This window comes from Culex quinquefasciatus, chromosome 2 (assembly GCF_015732765.1).
Source record: "Culex quinquefasciatus strain JHB chromosome 2, VPISU_Cqui_1.0_pri_paternal, whole genome shotgun sequence".
Taxonomy (NCBI): Eukaryota; Metazoa; Arthropoda; class Insecta; order Diptera; family Culicidae; genus Culex; species Culex quinquefasciatus.
This window is the reverse complement of record NC_051862.1, coordinates 195675768-195695782: the sequence shown is the minus strand read 5'-3', so window position 1 is coordinate 195695782 and position 20015 is coordinate 195675768. Positions and strand designations below refer to the sequence as shown.

At 44.8% G+C, this 20015-nt stretch overlaps 1 protein-coding gene across 5 annotated transcripts in view; it reads right to left on the bottom strand.

Annotated features, from left to right (window-relative positions):
• The window catches only part of LOC6039851 (protein abrupt), an 86651-nt gene that overhangs the window by 52724 nt on the left and 13912 nt on the right, over positions 1–20015 (bottom strand). The gene's annotated exons all lie outside the window — the stretch shown is intronic.

Sequence of the window (20015 nt, the reverse complement as noted above, 5' to 3'; positions counted from 1 at the left end):
TGATCGTTTTGAACAAAAAAGGTCGGTTTGTATAATTTTTCATAATAAAATAAATTAATATAATGGCGATTCCATTATAAAGTCGATTATTATGACCAGTTTGTATAATGGTCGTTTCTCATAACACGGCCGGTTTTCACAATGGTCGTTTCCAATAAAATAACCAGTTTGTCAACAGGAAGTCGTTTCTTACAATAGTTTTGTTTTTTTAAATGGTTACTAAACAATTAAGTTGAAAGGTAAAATTGCCATTTCCCATAAAAAGGTGATTTTCATTTGTTCTTTCAATGGTCGTTCCCCATAATAAGATTGTTTTACAAATAGAGCGATTCATATAAGAATTATTTTACGTTGATTTATATAATGAGCGTTTCCCATAAATGGTAGTTTCGCATAATGGTCGTTCCCCATAACTGGTCGTTTCTTATAAAAAACTTTGCCTCAATCTTTGTGTTGCGCAAAAAATTCAAAACCTGAATGGTCGTTTCGCATAACTGATCGCAAAATAGTCACTTCAATTCACAGCAAAATTATGCCAAACGACCCTTTATGCCATCTGAACCATCATCCCGCCGGGAAAGCACAGATTGTGGAAAATTTGGTGACGAAACCCGAGAATGACGAAGGGAGTTGGGTGGTAAACTTTTTGGGAAATCGTCAGGAAAACGCAGGCGCTATGATTAAGTGTGTGTAGTACTGTCGGAGATTTCCCTGGAACGAAAAGGTGGTGCGAGGGGGGGGAGGGGGTGTTTTTATTGTTTCCATAAAGTTGCACTTTTGGGGGATGAGAAGGGGGGTTTGAGTGGCAGCTCGGTTGAGCCGTTACACACATAGAGAGAGGAAACTCGGAGAGTGTCAAATTTCTGCAAAGTTTTTAGCTTTGTGGGGAGGGGGGGGGGGGGCAATAGTTTCGAGCACCAACACACTGACTCGAAATTTTGGTTTGGTGAAGTGGTTGTTTTTCCCCCCTCCAGAAAATACCAGTGTGTTGGTGAGTGGCGTTGGTACGAGTGAGAGCGAGCGAGTTTGTGTGTCTAGATCAAAATAATAAAGATTAATGCTTTTTAATGGTGCACACAGGCCGGGCTAGAATTCGTCGGTCCGGTCGTCGTGTCCCGGTATGAGTGTACCGGACCCCGGACTTGGTCAAAAGAAGGGGGTTGCCCGTTTTTGCTGGCATTTGTTTGCTCCTATGCGGAACAGAATAAATATTAATCTGTGAATGCATTTTAATAGAAGTTTTCCTCCTCTCGGAATGGTGCTTTTTTGTGCCTCTTTCAAAATGATTTGCTGTGGGAAGGCGCACGTTATCGATCGGCGTTGAACGAAATTTATGAAACACACAAATTGAAGCCATTACTGGGGACTGCCTCGCAGAAATGTGTCCCCAGCGAGTTAGCACGCGTTGGTTAAATTCACCAAAATTGTCCGAATTGGTTCGTAAGTATTTTGCACCGATTTGCAGCTCAAGCGAGCCGTGAACGAATCGACTTTATTTCATTTTTGCGCAAACACTAGCGCCAATAGATTTGTCCTTCTAGTCGTTTGAACTAGTTTTATGTGTAATTTGCAAATACAAACACTAACGCATGCTGACTGTTGAATGTTTGTGCTCATGGTTAGATAAATATGAGAGAGGTTGTTGAGTGATGTGAGTTGGAATGTTTGATGTGATAATTATGAGAAATGACAGCAATTTAATTGAAGTGTGTTCGTTTTGTTTGATGAAAACATTAAAAAGAAAAAAATAAACACATTTGTATTTTTATCCAAATAAATCCCTAAACAGGGTTGCCAACTAATAAATTGTATGACAATCTGGTATTGAAAACTTCAACAAAACGAAAGTGTTGCCAGACCGTCTAAAGAAGGTATTAGATTACGACAAACAAACATACTTGCACTTTTTGACAGTTTGCTTGTTTTGTTTGTTTACAGAAACGTCAGCCTGCATTTAGATACACACTTAGACTTTTTGGCGAGTTTTCCGAAAACAAGTTTGTTGATAGATCCATAACTTTCCCTTAACTGAAGATATCTCATGCCAGTGATGCCAGATCGTTAGATGTTTTAGATTTTCATCATTTTTTACAATACCCTACATTAAAGAGTCGTAGGGCAGTGTTGCCTGATTGTCACATGCTACATACAACATATAACATTTTAACGTGAAAATTAAATTAAATTTTAGCTTTGACAACTTCTTTAAATTTCTCGGAATTAAAAAAAATCCAAATTCTAGAAATATCTCACACCAAAATTGAAAAAAAAACTCAAAAATATAATTGAAAAATTGTTGTATTCAATCAAACCGAGCTCGCAGCCTCATACTTGCAGCATCATCACGGTCATCACTCAAGCCAAGCACGTATTTGTTTAGTCAGCACAAATAGCCGGTCAAATCCGAGCCCAGAAATTGATACATTTGAAACGGCTTCGCCACGAATTAAACAATGAGCAAAAAAAAAACGCTCCAGCAACTGTAGGTAGACTTAGTGTGCAAATACCAAATCAGCCAACAGCAACAACAAGAAGAAGCAGTGTTAATTAATCTTCAATACCTTTTTAATTACCAATCAGAGGTCTGACGCCAGAGCCAAAACTGTGTTTTTTTGCTCTCGAGAGGAGGGTTTTGCGTAATGTTTGGAAATTGATTTCGGTACGCCCAGTGGAAAATCAGTTTTGAGGTTTCACGTAGCGCAGCAAAAAAAATCGAGCAACTTGCATAAGGTTATTTTTTGTGGAATTACGCAGCTTGAACTAGTTTCAATCGGATAACTGCGTAATTTACATTGTATTGAAAAGAAGGAAATTTGAATGGAAGTAATTAAAAATTTGTTGGGTAACGCAATTGAACATTCGTCAATTTCAATCAAAAATTTCAGTCACGTTGAATTAGCGTGCAACTTATCAAACGTTTGGATTGACCAAATGATGAGGGAGATATTACATTGCGGGAAACTTTGTTATCAACACTAGACAAGATTTCAACCTTTGCATCTCGACAAATTAAAAGAAATAGCGTTTAAAATGACAATCGTTCGAAATGATCGTTATTCTTAACAATGACAAAAATAATGAAGGAGGTATTCGATTGCGGGAAACTTTGTTTGCAAACTAGACAAGACTCAAACCGCTGCACCTTTCTACTTAAGAATGTTTCAAAAACAAGTTTCACATAACGTAATCTGCTTGTCTGTGAGGTTAAGGTGACGACCTAAAATTGATAAACTCATTGCAGCTTTATTAACGAGAAATGCACAGTTTCTCGCCCGCGAGACGCGGAAAGAACGCCTGTAAGACGAGCTGATCCAAACAAACTGAACACAACAACAAAAAAATAAACAGCTCAGAGGAAAAACATGAAATTAGCATAATGGTAATTACTTTTATTACCTTCTATTAGCCTGTTTGTGGTTGCAGAGCCAAAGAGATGTTCTTTGTCTGAGCTCGCAGTTCGAACAAGATTTTCGAATTAGCGCAATTTCACTTAATTGTGGTGAAATATTTTCTCATTTTTTGTTTCGACGGGGAGGTCCGTTGTCTCTCGCGGGCTTCACGGGGTCGAGTGCCAAAAAGATCAGCAAGTGATCAGCAACAGTTTTCGGGGTCCAGGAAGGCGCCCTCCTGGGAGTGCCATACCGGGAGGCTAGCGCCAATGTCTGGCCCCCTCAGAGGATGTAACGTATTAATAAAAATTGTGATAATTCGCTGCGTTTTTCGAGTAATAAAAATGAAATTAAACACTTGGTTTGCGTGTTTGTGTTTGTGGTGGTGGTTTCTACCACGGACTTGAACGTGGCTCGCTTTTTTTTGGAGGGGGAGGCAAAACATGTGTAATTGTTTTTTGTCAGTTCTTGAACTTCCTCCTTTCGCCCAGACGTCTGGTTCTCGTCTCATGTGTTGGTTCTGGCGAATTTCACCGAAATTATTCGGCGACTCGCGCGCCGTTTTTATTGCGCACTTCCAAGTCAGAAAACAATTTTGGGTTTGGCGCGCTTTTTTTCCTGTACCATATAAATTATGAGCACAATTATTATTTTTTGACTCCAAAAGTGGGAGGAAATGAGGCAGGGGGTAGGGGGGAGTCGTACATGAAAAGACACATTTTGTGTCTTTGGAGCAGTAGCAGCCGCAGCACCGTCGATCATACCGTGTACATATGTTTTCAGTTTATTTTTAAATTTATCTCATTTGCGTGTCACTTGGTACGAGAGCGGTTCCCTCCCCGCCTTGCCCGAAAAAAATACAGTCGTTTTTCCCAAAACTTTTTCTCCCCCGCGCTATGAATGGGAAGGAAAAGTGCGCGAGGGTGGGCCACTTTTATGTGGGAGAATAAGAGCTAAGCAGTCGCGAGTTGTATGTTATTACCGTAGGGTGGTGAAATGCTGGATTTTTTTTTTCGTGATTTGAAGAATCTTTGAGTAATGATTAGTAACGAACTCCAAAAGTAAGAAATACATTGAATGTCAACAAAATTAAAAATAAGAAATCCTAACTTTTTTTTTGCTGATTCGAACCTCGATTTGTCTCTCACAGTGGAGGTGCCCTTAATTCTTGAATAAATTTAACTCTCAAAAACTTGATTTTTGATCCAATAGTTAAACATGATTTTCATGATTGTGCAGTTGACTCACACGGAAAAGATTTCTTTAATTTTTATTTTGTTCTAGATTTGCTTCACCGGGTAGAGATGCCCTTAATTCGGCTATTTTTTTTTTTTCAAAGAAACAAATTAAATTTCGAACCAGACAAAAGCATATGTCTGCATTTTAAGAAAAAAATCGAACTGTCACTATAGAAATTGTGGTTTGCACAACCCAAAGGAGATGCCCTAAGCGTAGCCATTATTTAACCGAACTGAAATTTTAATGTTGAGTCCACATTTCAGTCATGAACACATAAATTGCATTAAAAAAAGTTTTCTTTGAGATACGAGTTTATTTTCTCATTCTTTTTAGAATTATTCTTCCTCAAGGTGGAGATGCCCTTATCCGTAAAAATCGCAAATCGCCCACAGTTCTGCCCCCTGACGGTAGGCGCGACGCCAGTCAACCCGACATGTTTTCCCCATCGTCGTGCGTACCACGTGGAAATAGAGATGCCCGTGGGGAATCCGGAAAAATCATCGTTCCCCCTCGTCTCGCCCAGAAAATGCACACTGGGGTAGGGTGTCTCGGCTACGGTCGGTTCTGTTTCAATTTATCGGTGTTTTGGGCAGATTAAGACACGAGACAGCTGACTGTTGGGAAAGAAGTTGCACTTGTCTTGTTCTCGGGCAAAAGTCACGCCAGATGTTACATGATTGATATAGAATGTTTTTTTCTTGAACCACCCTAGCTTTGCGCCTCCGTACGCAAGGTAATTAGTTGGGACCGAATCGCGCTCCGTCCGCGCAGCGGACAATTCAGCTGTCAAACTCAAGTCACAAAATCGCATATTTGAGACACGAAATTTACGTGCATTCCCCGTCAAATTTTGCCCCGTCAGCGTGGTATGCTAACCGTGATTAACGTACTGAGGACAAACGCAGGTCGTAAAGAAAGTAGCCGCGCGCCGCTTCTTTGTTGGCAACACTGTTGCGTCACTTTGACAGATCGCGTGTGCGCGCGGCCACGCCGCGTAGGGCAAATCGACCTTTTCCGCGACAATAGCCTAAATTACCGTTAATCATCGCGGATGCAGCGGCGGCGGCGGCGGCCTCATGAATAATGTCGTCTCGAGCAATTCAGCAATTGCAACCGTATCAAGTATAGCGTGATCACGAACGGGCAAGATAGGCAGATGTGAACAGTTTTGAATTGCGTTCTCTATTACGGACTTCAAGGTTGAGGTACCCAGTAAAATGTTTGGGATATTTGCTGAACAAGGTAGGTCAAGTGAGGTGAAGAAGCTGAAGCATCATAGTACTGGTAAGTATTGCTGTCAACTGTCAACTGTCAATCTGTATGGCAAAGATCAGACCTCTATTTGTCTGTGTGGTCAAATAGAAGTCTGTCTGGCAAAGTCTACTGAAAAGTAGGAGTAAAACTGCTTATAAACAATCGTGATAATGGCAATTAAGATTAAATATTTAAATTATTCACGTCTGTTATTTGAAAATAACGCTTAATCGGCGTATTATCCATAATAGCGCTCGAGAATATAATTATTACAAATTTCATAATCTCTCCAACGATTTGGGTTCCCCCATCCAGCAGCAATCGATTCCGGGAGGAACTCTTTCTCTGCTTGCCCCCTCTCCAATTCTGACGCATACCTTACCTGGAAGAGGCTCTTTCTACGTCTACCCCAAGACTCCAGAGCTCAATGTGGGATGCTGGAAGTGTAATTGAATGCTATTTGTAAATAATTTTTCAATTGGTCTTTTGCTGTTTTTTTCCTCCCCTACCTCCAACCTTGCGCACAGAACGCACAATACGAGAGCTTGTTTCCTAATTATTCATAATTTTGTTCGCGCGCACTCGAGGCGCACACTAGGTCGAGCTGGCTCCACTGGACCGGAAAACCGAGCGACTCTTCAAAATTTGATTTATATTTTTTGACCGGTTGCTGCAGCTCCCCCCGCTCTTGTTCGGCGGAAACGAGCGAGCGAGAACACACGATCCCGTTTTGGACCCACACACACAGCTGGTTTGTGTCTTGGCTTAACCAATCCGGTACGGCAATTAACCTACATTTGACAGGTTAAGGTGCCATAATGGCGCCACGCGAGCTGCCAGATGCCATAATGGCGCATCAGCTGTCAAAAGAGCTGATGTGCGAAAAGTTATTATAGCAGCCGCCATTATGGCACATTTGACAGCTGGGAGGTTGGTGACCTCGGCTACCGCAGTCAGCGTAACCGCACAAGTGGCGGAAGTATCGAAGGGGGGTATCAATTTCACCAGAGGGTGTACACCCCGATGGCTTCAATAAAAGTGAGACCACCACCGAAAAAAGAGAGAAGAGGTGGTAATTAAAAATTCAAACACCCCAAAAGCGAAACACAACAACAATCTGGCAATCGTCAAGTGAAGTTTTGGACGTATCTTGAGTACTGAGAGCGGGGAGGGTGAAAGTTACTTTTTGCGCGCGCTACCCAACCATGTGTGAGAGATCCGCGCGCGCGGGGATCATGACCATCATGGCGTGTCTCTCCGCCATTTTCGTCGTCTAATTCGAAATTGTAGAGCAACAACAACAGCAACAGCAGCAGGGTTGCTGGCCAATGGTTTGGGACCCAGCGGTAATCACATACCTCTTTATTTTCGGGGGTCTTGAGAGCGGGAGAGGGAGAGCGCATAAACGTGTTTACGTGAAAGTTGCTACTACTTAGACGAGGAGGTCGTTTTTTTTGCGCGCTTGAGATCTTTTATGACTTCACGTGGTCACAACTCGGAGTGGGGTGACTCAGGTGCAACAGAGGCTGGTGTGCATGTGACAGCAGCAGCTTGGACGGATCATGTAACAAGCACCGTTAGGACCGTCAACCGCAACGGAATGTGAGTTGCGTTGTTTTTTTTTTTCGTTGGTACGGAGGTCCGAAAGTGATGAGGTCGAATTGCCAAGTGCCAAAGTAATGCTGACGTTGCGCAACAAGTGATAGCGGCAGGTTAATCTCCCCGCTGGGTGATTAAGGAGAGTTTGTGCAAGCATGACGCGGGGCTAATTTCAGTCAAAGTGCAACTGCTTCAAGTATACAGCGCTTAGGAAATCATTACTGTCAGCGAAGCTGACGTCAGTCATAATCTGAACCAATAAAATTCCCACTAAACTCGTCCAAAATAGTGCCGTTTCTGTGAAATGTTTCACACATTTCAATTAGCGCAACATCTGGCTCCCACTGAAATCAATCCCACTTGCGCTTAGACGTACTGACGCACGCACACACACAGAGCGCTCTCAGAGTGACAGTAATTTATAATTTAAGCGTACCAGAATTGACGACGACGGGACGGTTCTTCCGAAAAGTGGAGGACTTCACAAGAAGCGCACAGTGCCCAAATAATAATTATGCCTTCCCAGTAATGGTCGCGTCCAACTGAATGCGTCCAAGATGTGTGTTGCGGGGCCAAATGGGTTCGATTACGGACTTCAAAAGTGATACTCTGAGCACTCACTCTGACATATTTCGACGAGGTAAGTACGGTGTATGGTTAAGGTGTGTTTAAGGTGGAGTTCCCGATCACGGACTTCAGCTTTGATATACCTACGCAAGTCAGAGATCATTTTTTGAAACAAGGTAAGTGCGGTGTAGTGTAGTGATGAATGCAGATCTTCAAGCCGTCAACTCTGGTAAGTATTGCTGTCAACTGTCAAACCGATATGCATAGCTCAGCTACCTTATCGTCACCCAAGTCAAGTGGAGCATTATGAACCTCCCCCTGGTTCGTGCTGCCTCAGCCGACAGCCACTCCAGGGCAGTTTCATATTACCCCAAGCGTCCCCCCTTGACTGACTGGTGACGACTAGGACTGTTTACAGTTTCCAAAAGCATCGACCAGTTTGCGATCGCGCCGCACAGAGAGTTCGAGCTGTATCGAGCCGGCCCGATCTCGGGCCGTCGTCGTCGAGCTCAATGAAGTGATTAATTTCTGGTCTTTGTTTTAGTTTTAGTTTTTAGTTCGTCTCGCCTGTGATGTGTCATTTCGCGGCATTTGTATACGACTTTCCTCTCTTGGAAACTAGTTTAGGAAGGCGAAACCGGGAAGCCGACATTTTTGCACACCCAGGACGACCCGTACACTGGCTGCGGTACTGTGGGCTAGTCTTTCTCCTTCTCGCCGCGTCGTTTGCTTCCTTCGTCAGATTTGATTACATTCAATTGAAACGATTAGACCCTCAAATTTCAACTTTCAAAACAAGTTTTTTTTGTCGGATGCTGGTCACAGCAATTCATGGCAAACAAAGTGAAGGCAGAAAAAAATGGAGCAATTCAAGTGAGTGAGAGTGTAGAAGGAAAAGAAACCGGAGTTTGGGGAATTGGTCGGTGAGATGTCGCCACTTTGTTGCGGCGGCCACCACAGTCAATTAGCCGCCCGCAGCTTTAATTATCAGTGGCGTAGATTGAGGGGGGCCAAGGGACACCTGCTCCACCCTTTATTATTCCATTACACGCGATTAAAATGTGGCGATATAAACGAAAATCCACATCATTATAATTGATTTCCTCTCGCCGCGAGACGCGGCGAGTCCGTGGTGGACCCCTCGGTGCGGTAATTGACGATCGTACTGATTTTTTTTGCCCTTGTCAATGGCTGACGAGGGGCGCGCGCAACCTCATAATTAGTGGCGAACGAGAGAAATAAAAACTCTGTAATGAATTACCATATCATCCCCGCCGGATTATGACAAATCAATATCGCTGAAAGCTGATTGTTTCGGTTAAATATTGAGTGGGTTGTTTTCGTAACAACTGGTGCACCCCTTGGCGGGGCCGGGGTGTTTGTGTATTCCGAACCTCATTCAATAATGTTGTTGTTGTTGATGTCGTACAGAATCAATATTGAAATTACTTCATTCTGCCAAGTGCGAGGTGGCTTGCAGTCGCGATTATCTGGCGGTGCGCCATCTCGCGTGGAAATCAAGGCAAGTGTGCGTTTGAGACGCCTAAAATTATGCAAAATTCACGTCAACTCAACTCTGTTATTACTGCCATCTAGTGTAAATTTTGAACAAGTTTTATAATTATGAAAAAATCCACAAAAAAACCCACCGTGCACACTCAAAATGGCACCAAAGGTACTTTATTGGTATTATTGCATTTATTTATTAATCTTTTTCCGATCAATTTAACTTCTGTCGGCGGTCACCAGCTTTCGGGCTTTTGGCCAAACTGCCGCGGATGGGAACACAAAACGTTAATAATTGCCCAAGGAGCCCCCTCTTTGATGGGTGGCATATGCGGGTGCAAATAAAAATTACCACCTTCGATGGGCATTCAACAGTGTGTGGCACTCTTTTTTTCAGGTGCAAATTTATTGTAATTACTGTCGCGTGCGCGCGCGGGGGTGTCATTGCTTTCAATATTCATTGCTTTAATTGAAATTGTGACATAATTGGTGCTGTTTTAAGCAGATCGTTGATCGTTTTAGAGGTGGAAACTGCACCCAGACAAATTGTCTAATTTCGGTTCACAGGAAGTTCGACGAACTTTTACAACCTATATCTTAATTTCTCGTGAACACGTAACCAACCGGAAAAGCGATATTCTGTTTCTTCATTACTTTCGGCAGTTGTACAATCAATCCCTGCAGCTTTTCCCCCCTTTCTGGTATTATTTACAGCCTCGCGGACAAGGGGGTGCAATCGAAAAACTTAATTAAAAAAAAATTTAATATAACAAAAAAAAAAGCTCATTAAACCCGGTGGGGCAGTTTCAACGGAGCTTTCATGCATGTTTGAGCACACACACACACACGTGTGTGGTGTAGAAAAGTGAGAGAAATTAAAATTCCTCTTCGGAAATTTTGTTTCATTTTATTGCATGTGATATTTACGACTGCTGATTGCTTTATTGCCGGACGATATTTATTTCTTCATCTCCTGGCTCGGCGGCGGCGTAGCCGTCGTCGTAACCATTCCATTTTTTTTACCGGAGATCTTGAAGTGTCTCTATGCAGTCAGAACAGGTTCTCGGGCGCAATTCTGGCGTGCCGGATTCTGGTGGATTAGAAACTGATTTATTGGTGCTGGAACTTTTGTCCTAGGAAGGTGAGTTTGACGGTTCGACGAACTCTGCTGGAGTGAAATTTGGTTCTTAGTTGGTGGGAAATAGTTTCGATTGCGATTTTGAAGAATGGGATTTCGATTACGGACTTCAACTGAATTATATCTGATGTGAAATTTCAATTTGAATTTTAGATTACGGACTTCAAGTTTCATATGACAATAAGAGCCTCCAATACACATTTTGAGGTGAAGTGTAGTGATAAGTTTAAAGAAACAACAAAGTTAAGTACAGGTAAGACTTTGGAAAATAGGCGTTCACTGTCAGGGGAGGAGGGTGACTAATCTGGTAAGTAACTTCATAATACATATATCTGACAAATTGTTCAAAATATGTTGAAGCAAAGTGCGATTCGTGGTTGAGATTTCGATTACGGACTTCATGATCGATATTTCAAGAAGAGTTTTGAAACATAGCTCGAGGTGAAGTGTAGTGATTAGTTTCAAAATACAATATCGGTAAGTACAGTTTAACTCTGAGCTGGTTGCTGTTTGATATCAGTGAACGAGAGTGGTTTAATCTGGTAAGTATGTATCTGTTAACTGTCAATCCTTGGTAAAGCGGCAAGCAATCCTTGTTAAGCTAGCGAGAAGCTCAGCTAGCTCACTGCTACCCAACATCACGGTACCAAATTGCCCATAATTGGGCTCCGAAATCGCGCGAGAGGGCGCTAAACGGTTCTCACAATCTGGGTGTGCGCGAAAATGGAACCATTTCCTGAAACGTAACCTCACTCATCGCGCGTCCATGTGTGGCCGAATTTGAAACCCCCCGGCGAAATCGCTCATCGATTAACGATAGTGGCGCTCTTCTCCGGGCGCGGTGGTGGTAGCTAATTGTTTATTTCAAGGAAATCTCTGTTTGAATTATTCCCATAAATACAGTATCAGCGAAAAAATAAGAAAAAAAACTAGTGAGCACGTCCGAGGAACGTCGGGGAGGATGGACGAAACCACGAAATGTTTCGATTACTTGGCGTTATTATTGTGAATCGCATTTAAATATGCTCGCCGATCGCGCTGCTGGGCGGGATTCCTCCCGGCCGTCCGTCCCGCGACCCCTGGAGGCCAGACAACAGCCGCAAGATGTTACTTACCCCCGGCTAGAGTGCAACCAGTAGGGAAGAAGCGAACCAAAAACGAATAGCTTGATGCCCGGATAATAATAGAATTTCTCGCGCGCTGAACCTCTTGTAAATGATTTAAGATTATTGTTATTATTGGCAGTTTTTCCTCTTCCCCTCCGAATCTCCCCCCCGTTGACCTCCGGGACCATTTTCCCCAACCGGAGAAAATAATTGAAAACGATCGAGAACATCGCAAACTCGAGAAGATCGCTACCTCCTTCTTCCCGCTCGACCTGCCCTCTGTACGCGAGATCCATCACGCGAGATGAATTAAAGTAATGATTCAAATTAATGCTGCGTGATCGCTTCGGTCGCGGTGCGGGATATCTATTTTGCTGCTACTCCTGCTGGTCTGGGACATGCCAACTCCACGTCCAATTCAATGTATTTGAACACACACATGGAGATGACGCTGGCGCGGCCTCCGCACACGATGAATTAACATAATTGAACTTCATTTTAATAGAAATTATTCAATTAGAGATGTGTGCTTGTATGTGCGCGCACTTCAAAGTGCAAGTACTTCCACAACCAACCGGACCGGCCTTTTTTCGCACAAAACTGCCCTAACCCGCGGCAGAGGCCACAGCGCAGATTGGATGTGGCCGCGTGACCACCGCATGACAACCGGACCGGAGGCCGGTTACGGAGGGGGTACTTTAACTGATTGAAACAGCCGCGCGCGGCGGTGAGATGTGCGATTTTCATGAACTCGCGCGCGAGATCTACGCCGGCAGTGACGTGTAGATTTGGTCTGGTTGGAAACGCGTGACGGCGCGACCTGCAGTACTAGAGCTTGTCCAAGTGTCTGATGAACTCCCAAGAACTCGGGCTCAACTGGCAGTACTCTTTAAATTAGGTCTGGTTAGAAACTAGTCAGGCCAGACCTTCAGTCCAATAACCTTGCCCAAGTACTCGCATGTGACTGCCGCAGATCAGTGCGATTCGCGCTGATACTGTGCGCGGCTTCAGCACACTTGTACCAACCGGCAACGCTGGTTAACTGGATAAATGAAATGAATTTTAAATTGGTGTTTATTGAAAACAGAGACGTGATTCGAGACCGCGACGACCCGCGAGGAAGAGAAGTGACACACGCGCAATGCGACCCGAATTACCCGGCCAGAGATGCAGATTTTAGTGACACCCCGGAGGAGTAGATCTCTTGCAGCGTTTCAGCCAATTATTTGACAAAAGTGACAGCTGGATGGACCGCTCTGAAAGTGATGACCATCTAGACTAGACAAAGACGTGCTTTGAACGTCGTCATTTGTGTAAGCTAGCGAGAATTGTTCTGAAAGTACCCTTGTATTGGTTTTCAAACGCCCTTCAAAATTGGAATTTTAGATTTTTTACGTTCTTTTGTGCCAGAAGGTTCTCTAAGCGCCCTTCCAAGGGCGTTTGACGTCAAAAGTCTCTTCCAAGCGCTTCAGTTCGCCCCCTCTCCAACCAATCGTCACCTTTCTGCATATTTCACCACCCCGTTTATCCCAAATCGACAAGTACAATCAAAAATAGATAAACACGATAAGTACCAGCCATCAACGCCATCAACCTGCGCGTACCTGCTGCCAAACCACGCGTAAACTGCCACAAGAAGTCGCCCTCCAAAAATGTCAAGAGATGTTCTCAAAGGGAATTCCCCGCAAAAAAAATCCCAAAAAAGAGAAAAAGAAAAACTAACCCCTCGCAAAACAACCCCTTAACAACCCCTCAAAGAGTCGGAGGCTGCGAGAAGAAATCTCGAACAATAACAATTCGCCGCAAATCGCGCGCGCCCTCACCTCTTCAAGGTGTTCGACGGGAGTCAAGCGATTTGACAGAACAGCAGCGCCAACGAGAGAAGGAGAGGGAGCTACTTAAACACACGTGGTTTATTTTACTACCCCCCACACACACACACCTTCCTCCCGCTCCCGCGAAAAGCGAGCGATTTGCTCTCGCTTTTGCCAGAATGAAGTGGCGAGCCCACGAGAGTGAGAGGGGAGAACGGTACGTGAGCATCACGCTTTAATTCTCTTCTCCGCGAGGTTAGAGTTGTTGAAGTTTCGCGAAATATTTTTGCATCTGAATAGGGTAACGGAAGCGAAATCTGGATTTTGACAGATTTGAGGTGCGACAATGAGGAAGTCATGTCATGGTTGACAGTCAAAATTCACCACCTTTCCGACATTCGTCGCACAACGGTACCAGTCAGTCAGTTCACAGCAACTCGCGGTGAAGGCAAGGATCCCCGAATAAAAAAAAGAGCCGAACGAGAAAAAAAACGAGCGTTGATTCACCACTCAATTTCAGCTCACCATCGAAGATGACGACGACGACGACGAGAAGATGTGAGGTGAGAGCACGTGGAAACCGTTCAGGATAAACGAAGTGGTGGTTTATGCTGATTCCTTCCTTCAGAGCCCGCGAGAACTCATGAATCGGGAGGTTAGGATTGCCGTCGGCGCGAGATGTGCCCTTTATTTATGTTTGTTTATGGGGAGAGGAGTTGCTCCAACCAGACTTGAGCCCACCACCCCTGCCTGCTCCGCTCGTTCATGTTATTGTAGGAGGTGGGATAATTTTATTCCGGCGGATTTGCGGTCACGAGAGTGAACATGGGGATTACCGGCAGCTGCCGGTTGGTCCAAAGCGGAGCGGGGGACTTGGAGTTGGGGTCAACAATTTTACGGGCAATGAAAATCTTTCACTTCATGAAAAAAGCACGCAAAATGTTTACGCGCGGAACGTGAGCAGCGAGATTTTCGTTCCGGTGATTCCATAAATATTTGTTGGGGTGGTGGTGGTACCCTTCGTTGAGGGGAGAGTACAGGTTGTCCTTTACATGGGTTGCTCAAGTGGTTGTAACGATTATGTGGCTTATTAACCCGCTCTTGTGGGGGTCATGAACGGTACGGACGGTTATTACGTGATAAAAAGTTTGGTTTGCTGTGTAAATAAATCGAGGTAAATGGAATTGTTCAAGAAGAAATAAAAGGTTGAACGATTCAATCATTTGATTAAAGATCGATATGGGTGCCGAGCTCTACCTTTGCGGTGAGTACAACAAATTCACCACTTTGAGTCGGCAGCGCAGCAAGCTGATTCAACTGTCAAAGTTTTGTTATTGTTTGAACCACTTGTAATTTACAGTAGTGGAAAGTTGCTAAAGTTTCTTCGATGTCGTTTTGGTAGAACTGAAACAAATCTGTGGTTCCGGCCGTCCCCGTAGTAAACACAACGTAAAACATTCCGACATGTAAGCCAAACAGGTTAGGAAGTCCGCCGATGCTAGTTCAGGGATGCTGTGGTCCCGGCCGTCCCCGTAGTAAACACAACATTCCGATCTGCGAAATCGAACTCGCTGGGAAGTCCGCCAACTCGAGTTCCACACCGCGTTCGCCACCGGAAAAGTGAAAGTTTTCCCGCTGCGGCCAGAACCGGACGCCGACAGGCGACAAAATATTTCCCGAAACCATAAATCACGGCGACGACCACGGTGGCGCAAAAAAAAGAAGAGAGACAACGTTCTGGAGCAGGACCACGACACGAGGACGTTCGCCGCCAAAAAGTATTAAAAAAGTTTTAAATCAATATTTCGTTCTCGGCGGTTCGGATGTGTGTGTCCCCGGGTCGGGGTTTGCCAGACAGAGGAGACAATTTGTCTGGGACCGACCGAGTTTTATGTCAGTCAGTCACCAGTCGTCAAAAGTCAACGGCGATGTCAACCGAGGGGGTCGTCGATGGTGTCGTTTGGGGGGTTGTTGTTTTATAGCGATTCTTCGAGAGGGGACAGTTGGCCGGACTGTGACTGCGAAAGTCCAAGTATGTTTTATGGTCGAAAAGTAATAATTTTTATTGGATTTCGCTGCGCGCATCTCTAACCCCGGCGATATCCGCTGATAAGAAGTTAGTCCCTTCTCTCGGAAAGGAAGCGGAGAGGGCCGGGGGTCCGGATAACGCCAAGATAGCAAATAGGACAAACCGAAATGAATATGAAACAATCACTAAACAGCAAATAAAATGTTTAGTACCCTTCATAAAAGTGACTCCGCGTGTGCGAGAAGTATATGGGTAGGGAATCGGTTCTACGCGAACCAATCGGATTTTATGGTCTACCCCGTCCGAAAAATGACAATTTCAAACGCGGGATGACGACCTCGACCGGACGGTCATCTCCGGCGACGAAGAATCGATACGCGCGAAGGGGGCAATCGGTCATAAAAGTAAAGAACTGGACTACTTGAAGTGGAGGGTAAGAGAGTCGGACAAAAAGGACCAAAAGTGACAGTCACGTGAACCGTGCCGGGGGGTAGAAAGAAGAAGCAAGATTAGGGATTCGCTCTCCGTTTTTTTACGGCCAGGTCCGCTCCGCTTTCACTCCGTGTTCGATTGAGTAAGTGATGGAGATGTTTCGAATTGATAACAAAGGATGTAATAATACGATTGGAGGGGTACGGCATGTGCACGAAGCCAAGGGTAAGAATAACTGCGTCCCTTATCTGGCCGGAGAAAGTGTACCCTGGACACTGTCCCGATGGCATTTCGGAGGGAACGCGAAGACACTAGACACAGCTAGAAGAAGGTACAGAAGGTGTAAAAATCCGACAATCTTGGTTATGGGAAAAATGTGAGAAAGTATTTCTCCTGCCTCAAAGAGGCCTCTGTTGTTTGTGGAATCCTTGAAGACAGTATCGCTGGCAGGGCGGGGTCGAGAAAATAGTTCATTTTATGGCCTCTCCAAGCATTACATTTCGTTTTACGACCCCGAGAATGGGTCAGCGCGAACCCGATTAGATTAAAGTCGGGTGTTCCGACAGGTACCAGAACTGCACCATGATTACGTAAAGTAGCCGCAGTAAATTGCACTCCCCCTCGTTTGCCATGGGTAACCTCGCAAACTGCATCGATCCGAGGTACTGCATCAATTTTATGAATGGAACAGATTTCAGGAGAAAAACGACCCGAGAGGGGAATCCCCACAAAGTGGCACATAAACTCCACACCTTGTTGCAGGCGACAGAGTCAAAAAGCGCCACGGAACGGTTCCGGCGGGGCCAGGAAGAAAGGGACACGACAAGGCCGGTGCGATAAAAAATAAAAACGATCATCAAGTACTTGGTGGAGACGGCGCAAAAAAGAACTGTGGAATGTGGAACCTCGTGCCGGCCAAGAAGACATAAATTTAACGGCCAGTAGCTCCTTCTTGTGTTTTGCAGTGTTTTCCGGCCAGAACTTTTCCCTCCCCGGTCTCTTTCGGCACGGGGTGTTTTTCCTCGCGCGCCACCGGATCCACAAGAGTTGAGGGAGGCGCAGAAGTCGTTCGCAGACTCTTTAGCAAGTACATTCTTCTGCACATTATATTTTATTTTATTTCGTTTTTATTACATAACAACAACTGGCTGCTGTTGCCATTTCTGCCCGGGGAGGTCGGGGTAGAGGACTCTTGGCCAGCAGCGGGCCGTTCTGCAGTGGATACGATTCCTTCCTCCGAAGTTTGCCTGCTGGCCGTCGAGAGAGAATAATTCACGTACAATGCGGAAAAACACCCCGAACCAGGGTGCTTTTTTGCTCAAGTGCACCTCGCTTTTTGTGTCGACAAGTTGCGCAAGTTTTGACACGCTGTTTTGTGTTTATAGCAACTTTATGATGATCGGGGCGACGCGCCGCCATTATGGCATGTTTGACAGCCGACGCCATTATGGCGCGTTTGACAGTTCAACCGTGTTGCCAGTTGGTTCAATTTCTGCGTTCCGTCAAATTACCCCAAAATAATGACGCCCCCTCCCTTTATTCGATGGCGTCACCGTCTCCAGATCTCTTTACGCTTGTTTATGATTGGAGGTAATTTATCAGATTAGATCGTTATCCGGGGACGCCTCTCCATCTTCATCCGCTTCACCGGGAAGGGACCTTGACGGTCCGAAATCCGAAAGGGTTACCGCCGACGACGTCCCGTAAAAAGTGTGTGCAATGAGGTATAACGAAGGTGTAATAAAAAATAATAAAATAAGGATCGCTCTCTGCTCCAGTCCCAAGGACCAAAGGTGTATTATGAAGTCATAAAACCAGAAGGCACAGCAAGACGCCCCGCCGAATGGTAATGCGAAGGGCGAAACCTTTTTCGGGAGGGGCGTCCCTTTTTGACAACTACCCCGGTGAGTGACAGCAGAGTGTTGCGAAAAATATAAATAATGAGAGGGGCACCATAAAAAATATTGCATTCTCGTAAGCTGTTCTCCCGAGAAATCCGAGTCCGGAGCGGAAGCTAACGAGTTGAAAGCTGGGGGAAAAACTCGCCCGGACTCAACATGTAGCTCCCAAATTCCTATTTTTATGAGTTTACGACCTTATTATTTGCGATGCTCTCTTTTTTTTCTGGTCGGTCATTTTTCCAGCAATGAATTTTCGTTTCGCTGGAAGGTCTTTAGACAACAAGTCTCAAGAAAGCCCATGTTGATAAACACTGGCCGGGGCCAACAAAGAAGAGAGCGGGAAGAAGAAAGCAAACTTTGCAAGTGCGAAAGAGATGGAGACCACCGACTTCTTAAGACTTTTCGCCTTTTTTTCGGTTTGCGCCTTTTGTTCTAAAGAGCTTCTTCTATCTTTTTTCTAAAGGCCAAAAACGCCATGAAGAGTGCCGAATGGACGGGACTGGGGAGGGTGGTGGTGGTGGCGGAACAATGGCAAATAGACGCCGAAATAATTATTATTTATTGCTAGCTCTCTCTCTCTCCCAAGCGCGCCCTTTCTCTCTTCCTCCTGCGGAGTCGGTTAGTTGGCCACACTGTGAAACTGGAAGACGTCACGGAGGGAGAGAGGTAACGTGGGAGAAGGTCCGAAATGTTGCCGAGGAACAAATGAAGGCAACTGTACGGTTTTAGAATTTATGATTCGGTTTCTATTTCAAGTTCTGAGGAGCAGCATAATTGTATAGTGAAAGAGGTGCATGTCAGGTTCAGATTCTGGGAATATTTGCCGGGAGCCTAAGTGCTGGTCACCTGCAAGGACTGGTCAGGTTCAGGTAGACGGTGAACACTTGCAAGTGACGCAGCAATTTTTTTTTGGGCTTAGCGTAACAGCTTGAGAACTGGCAGCCCTTCCGTTTGACAGCTACAGGACTGTGAAGTCGGAGTAGGTTAAGTAAGGTCTTGAGGTAAAACAGGAGTCAATGTCGCAAAATCATTAGAAGTCGGAGTCGAGAAATCATTCTAAGTAGGCGTCGCTATAAAAGCTATCCAACAACGCAACCCCGCCTAATATCTCCTAGCAATTATGTTGTTTGTTTACAAAAAGGGCATTTTAGCAGGGTCCGAACAAATGTCAAAATATCCATTTCCGCAACAGACTTCATCCATCAAACCTTTTTCCGTACCACTTTTCCAAGCCCCAAAAATAAACTTTATTATTGTGATAAATTCATTCAAATTACCGCGGCAGTGCTGCCGTCAGTCTAAAACAATTACTCCAACACTTGGCGCGAGGTCGCCACGGAGAACAAAGAGCGCGCGGCCGGGGCCATTCCGGGGGCTCAAGGTTAGCGGTGGTGGGAACTGCTCGCAACCAGAACCAGATTGTTATCGGCGAGCGCGCGCGTTGGCATTTTTTGGAGTCTATTGTTTCCGCTCGCGCACTTGAAAATTAAATTGGGCACCTCGTCTCCCATCCTCACCTTGCAGTGGAAAATTTAAATAACGAGCAATTAACTAGCGAAAAATTAGCATACTTTTTATGGGCTTAAGCTCGTTTTGGGTTTTGGGGTATAATTGGGCGCACTGTTTTTGACAGCTGCGCGGCACGCGAGGGGCGCGCCAATCGAACAATTTGCGCGTTTGCGAAAAATCAAATCCAAACCAACGCAACTTTCGGTTTTAATCGAAACCAAAAGTGTGCGCCAACTTAAACGGACCTCGCGGTTCGTTTTCTCCACTCAAGAGATCAAAAAACGCATTCGTCACGCATCCCCTCGGCTTGGGATATTTTTTTGGCAGCTGAAAAAAACACTACACAACTCGTCGGGGTTACATTGAAGGCACTTACGAAAAAAAGTGTAACATTAGATAAAACCGTACATAAATTAACACACAAAATTAATTGCGTTTTACTTCTTTGTGGGTACTCGCGCAAATCGTAAAACTGAGCCGCGCGAGCTTAGCTGAAAATTAGAGTACATGAAGTTTCGGAAAACCTCGTAAA